Raw genomic sequence first — 7,284 nt, forward strand, 5'->3', positions numbered from 1 at the left:
CCTGGGGAGCCGTGGGAGGGCCTGGCCCGACCTCTGCTCCCCCAGACTCCGCCGCCCACCCGCGGTCGGGGTGCGTGCCGCGTCCCGCCGCTGGCGGCCGCCGGGAGGGGGTGCCCGGCGGTCCCTTCGCGGCGGGCGTGTGTGCCGCTCCGCGCCGTCGGGGGGGGTGGTGGGAACCCCCGGGCGCCTGTGGGGCCCGTCCCGTGTGCCCGGCCGCGCCCCGGTGCGGTCCTGAGGCGCCGGGCGAGCCCCGTCGTTGGAAAAACCTCTCGACCACCACTGGGTTTCTGTTCTGGTACCCTTGTTGTGCTTGGCCGGCCGGGAGGCAAGCTCTCTCTCTCCCGGTCTTCCCGCTCCGTGCGCCTTGGCGGCGGGGTTGGGGTGGCTGTTGGGGGGGGGAAGAGCCGGTGCCGCGCCAGGACCAGCGGGAGAGGGGCCCCCGTGGCCCTCCTTCCCAAATCTCATACACGACTCTTAGCGGTGGATCGCCGGGACCGGGGTCTGGTGCGGAGAGCCCTTCGTCCTGGGAAACGGGGTGCGGCCGGAAAGGGGGCCGCCCTCTCGCCCGTCACGTAACGCACGTTCGTGGGGAACCTGGCGCTAAACCATTCGTAGACGACCTGCTTCTGGGTCGGGGTTTCGTACGTAGCAGAGCAGCTCCCTCGCTGCGATCTATTGAAAGTCAGCCCTCGACACAAGGGTTTGTCGCTCACCGGCGGGGCGCGCGCCGACGCGCGCGCCTGCGGTGGGAGCCGGGTGCGCTCCCGTCCTCCCGGCCTCCCTTCCTCTCTCTCGCCCCCCCGCCGCCGCCCCGGTCCGCGCCGGGGGTGGGTGGTGGCGGCGCGGTGGGTGACTGGGGCGAGGGGTGGTCGCGGCGGTGGGGCGCGGCCCCCTGTTCCTCGCGCCCCCGGCGAGCGCTCGCCGGTCGCGGGGCACGGCGGTGTCTCTCGCGCGCGCTCTCTCCCCCACCCCGGGGAGGCGCGCCCGTCGCCGCTCTGGGGGGCGTCTCCGGCCCTCCCCTCGGGCACCGGCCTCGGGGAGGGGGGGAGAGCGGTGCCTGGCCGTCCGGCGGCGCCGGGGCCCGCTCCGCTCCGCTCCGCTCCGCGCCTCGGCCCTCCCCTTCCCCGCCGCCGTGGCGGGGAGGACGGAGGGGGCCTGGCCGGAGCGGGCGTCGCTCTTCCTTCCCCTCCCGCTTGGGAGGGTCGACCAGTTGTCCCCTCGGGGACTGCCCGCCCTCCGCCCTCTCCTCCTGGGACGGGAGGTCGACCAGCTGTCCCGACCCGAGCCGTTGGCGTCTCTTCCCCCCGTCCCGTCCCGTCCCGCAGGTTGACCAGTTGGCCCGTGCGCCCCAGCACGACCGGGGTCGACCAGTTGTCCGAAGGAGGACTTTGATTTTTTTTCATGCGTCGTGTACGAAGGTCGACTAGCTGTCCTGACCTTTCTTTTCTTTTTCTTTCTTTCTTTCTTTCTTTCTTTCTTTCTTTCTTTCTTTCTTTCTTTCTTCTGCTTCTTCTTCTTCTTCTTCTTTTTTAAATATTTAGTGTTTAGTTTTCGGGGGACCCGACATCTTTCTTTCTTATTTATTTATTTATTTATTTATTTATTTATTCATTCATTCATTCATTCATTCATTCATTCATCCATCCATCCATCCATCCATTTATCCATTTCTTTATTTATTTATATATCTATCCCTCTCTCCTCTCTCCTCTCTCCTCTCAGCTCTCTCTTCCTCTTATCCCTGGCCCCCTCATCCTATCACTCCTTTCTTCCTCCAACACAAACCCTGCTCCCGCTCCACCCCGCGAGGTCGACCAGTTGTCCATTCGAGGACTTTGCTTTTTTTTTCTTTTTTCTTTTAATGCCGTATGTACGGAGGTCGACCAGTTGTCCTAACATAAGTGGGCGGGGACGGGGCGGGGGCGGGGATGGGGGTTGGGGCCGAAGTCGAAATGAGTATGCCTTTATACACACCCTTTTTTTTTTTTTCCTTCCTTTTTTTTCCTTCCTTCTTTCTTTCCTCCTCCTCCTCCCCCCCCCACCCTAACCTCCCCTCCCCCTCCCTCTCCTCCTCCTCCTCCTCCTCCTCTTCCTCCCCGTCCAAGTTAATTTGTCCTTGGATTCTTTTTATTTTTTAATTTTTTTTTTAATGTTTATTTTTTAGTTATCGGCGGACACGACATCTTTGTTTGTATGTGGTGCTGAGGATCGAACCCGGGCCACACGCATGCCAGGCGAGCGCGCTAGCTACCGCTTGAGCCACATCCCCAGCCCCTGGATTCTTTTCAGCTGTAAGTGACGGTAGGATGACTCCACAAATACTCCTTATTTCACGTGGGGACATTCTTTCCTAATCGGTAGTTCAGTTTTAATTGCATGCATCAAATCATTCCTTGTGTGCGTCTGGGCTTTTTCTTCTCTTGGTGCTCAGTACCTGGAGAGGAATGTCAAAGCCCGGGGGTGGGGGGTGGGGGGTGGGGGGTGTGCTCTCTGGTGTTTGTGCATTTCTCTCCTTCCTTGCTTGCACACCAACTCAACTCTCGCTCGCTCCCTCTCTCCTTCCCTCCTTCCTTTCTTTCACTTTTGCTTCACTGTTTCTTTCCTGGTGGTGCTGGTGCTGGTGGTGCTTCCTTTCGATTACTTTTCTTTATTTTTTTCTTGATTTTTTTTTTTTTTTTTTTAACATTTGCTGCCCCTCCCCCGGTCTCTCTCTCTCTCTCTCTCTCTCTCTCTCTCTCTCTCTCTCTCTCTCTCTGAGATTCAGAGGCCACCTTGCACTTCTTCCTGGCCGCACTTGTAATTCAGCTTTTTACTTTTGATAAGAGTCACTTCTGACATCCTCTGCTCTCCAAAGTCTACGTGACTTCATGACTATGCTGGGCCTGGACTCAAGGGCAGATAAGTCTGCCTAAAACAGGGAAGAAAGGTGATATGATTTCCCCTGGATTGAATCCAGAAGTGCCTAACTACCACCACGGAGTTTTTGTGTGTGTGTGTGTGTGTGTTTTTTTTTTTTGTTTTTTTTTTCGTTTTTTTTTGTTTTGTTTTGTTTTGTTTTGTTTTTTTGAGATGGGGTGTCCCTGGATTGCTCATGTTGGCTAACATCAAAGGAGACAACATCCTATCTCAGTCTGTGATAACACCTGCGGTGGTGTTATCACATGGGGTGTGTGTGGGGGGGTGTCCTTCCCCTTCCCCTTCCCTCTCTCCTTTCTCTATTTGCTGGTTAAAGCTCGAGGTCTCTGGAGGTTGCCTGATTACTCCCAGGACCTCACCTTCTCTTGTGAGTAGCTGAGGTGGTGGTTGCTGAACCCTGTCCCACCATTCTGATCTTTCACTACTCTTACTGTTCTCTTCCAGGACTTTTGCATCGAGTTCCTTCTTCCAAGGATGGTGGAATGATGACAAAGATGATGGTACTGGAGATTTGGAACACTTTTTTTTTGTTTGTTTTTTGTTTTTTGTTTTTTTGGTGGTTGTTTTTCCTCCCGGATGGCTGTCAAACCTGCAGCAGCACACACATCGGTCCATCTGGAAGTGGAGAATCTCTAAAGGATCTTCAAGGAAAGCGTGGACAAGGAGGATTCAGTCCCCGGGAGACTCTTGACACGAGATGGGAAATCCCCCCCCCCCCCATTTCTTCTGGAAAATACCTAATACCAATAAAGACAGGACAAAATGCAGCACAGGCTGGCTGGCTGGCTGGCTGGCTGGCTGGCTGAGGTTTATGTAGCGCCGAGTAGGTCTACAGGTAAAATTGGATCCCAGAGCAACTGTGCAGTTACTCAGGGTCCTTGCCTTCCCCAACTGTCCCCTATCGGACCGAAGCTGCTCCCTCCCCTAAGGCCTTTCTCAGTCGGCTAATCCACCACACTTAGGAGTGGTGAAGGTGGGACACACGTTTTAGGCTTGCTTGGCTTCTTCAGTCGGATCTCATCTCGCCACCGGGTCAGAAACACAAGCATATACACGTGGATGCGCATAGCGACGGGTTTCCACCCTGTGGAACTTGGGAGTTCACAGTGAGTGCTCTGCGGTCTGAGAAAAGCAGCCTCGTTAGTTGCAGTCACTGAACGCTAGGTGGCGCAAAGCTACCGTCATTTTGGAAGGCCTGCCTGAGTTCCATTTCCAGTTTAGATATAATCTATCTACATGTATAGACATAGATACATAGATAGATAGATAGATAGACAGACAGACTGACAGACTTAGATATCTATATCTATATCCATATACAGATCACTACGCTGCAAGCCGCTGCGTCATATCTTCCTCTCTTCCCTCAGCCTACTGAGTCCCTGGAAAGACAGATGGGCACGGGCCTCAGTGCGGTTGTACTCCCGCCTTCCCCCCCCCCCCCCACAGTAAAGTCCTGGAAGCACTGGGGGGTGGGGAGGACATACCGCTTTCACCCCTGGTATCTGATCACGTTCCTTAGCCTTTAACATGCCCCACCTAGGAGATAGCTTCTGTGCCTCTGCCCGACCCTTGGAATTTGAACTATAATCCCCACTTCCCCCATCCCACTCACTCCAATTCCCTAGTAGTAGTCCCTCCCTCCCAAGGCTGTCACCACCAGAGGTCCATAGTAAACACCTTCCCCTCCCCCCCCCCCCCCCCCCCCCGCCCCTGAGAGTTATGAGGGAGGGCCTGGATGAGGTTAAGAGAGAAACGAACAAAAATAAAACAGTGATGTTTCCCGTGTGTGTGTGTGTGTGTGTGTGTGTGTGTGTGTGTGTGTGTCTGTGTCTGTGTCTGTGTCTGTGTCTGTCTGTCTGTCTGTCTAGTGTGTACCTGTCTGAGCCCAAAACCCAAACAGGATGGATTTGGGCCTGGGGGAAGGAGAGGGAGGCCCTTCCTGGGTTTACTTTCTGGGGAAGGGAAGAGACAAAGGAAAAAAAGGTGAGGGTGTTGCCCAGCAATCAAGACCCTTTGTGGACCAAGGCCCGAGGCCCTGGGTTTCTTCCCCAGCCTAGCATCACAAAAGAAACAAAAGTTGTGAACAAAGACAGACTCAAACAACCAAAACAGGCAATAAAATCTCATCTCAAAGACTCTGTGCTGGGCTGGGATGGGCTGGGATGCGCTGGGGTCCTTTATATCTCAGCGTTAGAGTGGTCCCCTAGCATATTCGAGGCCCTGGGTTAGATCCTCAGCTCCAGATAAAAAGAAATTAATAACATAAAGGCATTGTTTAAATACATACATACATACATACATACATACATACATACATACATAGATAAATAGGTAAATAAATAAAATCCAGACACTAGAAGAGACCTTGCTCACACAGACAGAGGTGGTGGTGGTGGGGGGGGGGGGAGATCAAGATGGAAATCACTCTACCCTTGGCATCCAATAGACAAATATGGCTCCCCATACTCATGTCAGGGTTTCCTTGGTGGGGATGGAACCAGAAACCAGCCCCTCACACAGGGGCTGGTTTCTGCCTGGAGCCTGGAACTGGGGACTGAACACGGACACAGTTTACCACTGAGCTAAACCAACATCCCCTTTTTATACAGATATTTTTATATATTTTTGGTAAATCCATTGATTTATGAGTTGAACCCAGAAGCACTCACTTGACCACTGACTGAGCCACATCCCCATATTCAATTTATCTATCTATCTATCTATCTATCTATCTATCTATCTATCTATCATCTATCTATTCATTTGTTTTCTGGCTTGCTTGCTTGTTCTAGTTAAAGCTTGGTCCCGGGGTTTCAAAAACTGACTTCCAGACCACTCACGTATAAAGGAATCAAGCCTTTATTAAAGCACAACTAGTGGCGACTGAGCAGAAGAGCATAAAGCTGTTCCCCTGGCCAGCCCCAAACAATTGCAAGGGTGCCCCTTATAAGCCTCAAACCTGCAAAAGGGACGTTTTGGGGGGAGGGGGCGTCTAGCTAATGCAAGCAAGCCACGTTACAGAAGCGGGAGAGTGAAGTCAGGCGGAGGGACGCTCAGCCAATCACAATCAGCCTAGCCACTCCAGTGACAGAAGCTTAGCCCCCCCCCCCCCCCCCCCGCTCCCCCTTTTATGGGCTAGTTACAGAAACAATGTCCCATTAGGTAGTTCCTTACTCTTAAAGGTTTCTATAGCACAAGGAAAAGAACATCTTGCTTCAGTCATGACCCTTCTACTTGGCCTGGTTGTTTTACAGAATGGGGACATAAAACAAAACGGAGTCCCATTTGCTTTTACTATCACAACTTTTCTTTGGGAGACAGGGGTCTCCTCGCGAGGTTACTTTCGCTATGAGTTTACGATCCTTCTCTCAACCTCATCCTGATCCTCTTGGGGGTGGGCGGGGGAGGATCGACATGAACCCCCAACCCATACCTTTAATTTTTTGAGCTGTAGATGGATGGACACACTATCTTTACCTTATTTACTCGTTTGTCCCTTTGTTTTGGGTTTCGTGGTGCTCAGGATGGAATCCAGCGCCCCACACGTCCCAGGCAAGTGCTCTACTACCGAGCTAAAACCCTAGCCCAAGCTTTGCATTCTAGAATGAATACATTTCCTTCTATGCTGAAGGAACACAGACACATTTATTGTACAACAAGCCCAGAGATCTTCACATCACACTTGCCTAGAAGTCCTACATACATTCATTGACCTTTGACTTTGGAAGCCAAGTTCAGAATCTACCAGCTCTGCCCAGACTCTGGCCAGATAACTGCCACGATGTGGTGTTTTGCTCACCAACAGTTGGACCTAGGAGAACAGCTTGGACTCAAGTGGACAAATACTCTTATGCATTCAGGAAACAGTGCCACTCACCTGGTACAGGAGTGTTCTTTCAACAAATGATCCCCAAACCCTTACTTTTTCAATTAAAACTAACAGATGTGAAAACTGGTCATTAATGGCACAGATCTTTTTATTTATTTATTTATTATTTTTTAGACAGAGTGTGAGAGTGAGAGACAGGGAGAGAGAATTTTTTAAATATTTATTTATTTAGTTAGTTAGTTAGTTAGTTAGTTTTCCGCGGATATAACATCTTGATTTGTTTGTGGTGCTGAGGATCGAACCCTGGCCGCACGCATGCCAGGCGAGCATGCTACCACTTGAGCCACATCCCCAGCCCCAAGCACAGATCTTTCTCTTTTCGTTTTCTTTTCTTTCTTTCTTTCTTTCTTTCTTTCTTTCTTTCTTTCTTTCTTTCTTTTTTTTTTTTTTTTTCTAAATCTGAATGTTACACCGAATGCATGTGTTAGAACTTCCACATGGGTCACTGACTATGGGATAAGTTTAGAGCTTCGATA

This window comes from Callospermophilus lateralis, unplaced genomic scaffold, assembly GCF_048772815.1.
Source record: "Callospermophilus lateralis isolate mCalLat2 unplaced genomic scaffold, mCalLat2.hap1 Scaffold_10315, whole genome shotgun sequence".
Classification (NCBI taxonomy): domain Eukaryota; kingdom Metazoa; phylum Chordata; class Mammalia; order Rodentia; family Sciuridae; genus Callospermophilus; species Callospermophilus lateralis.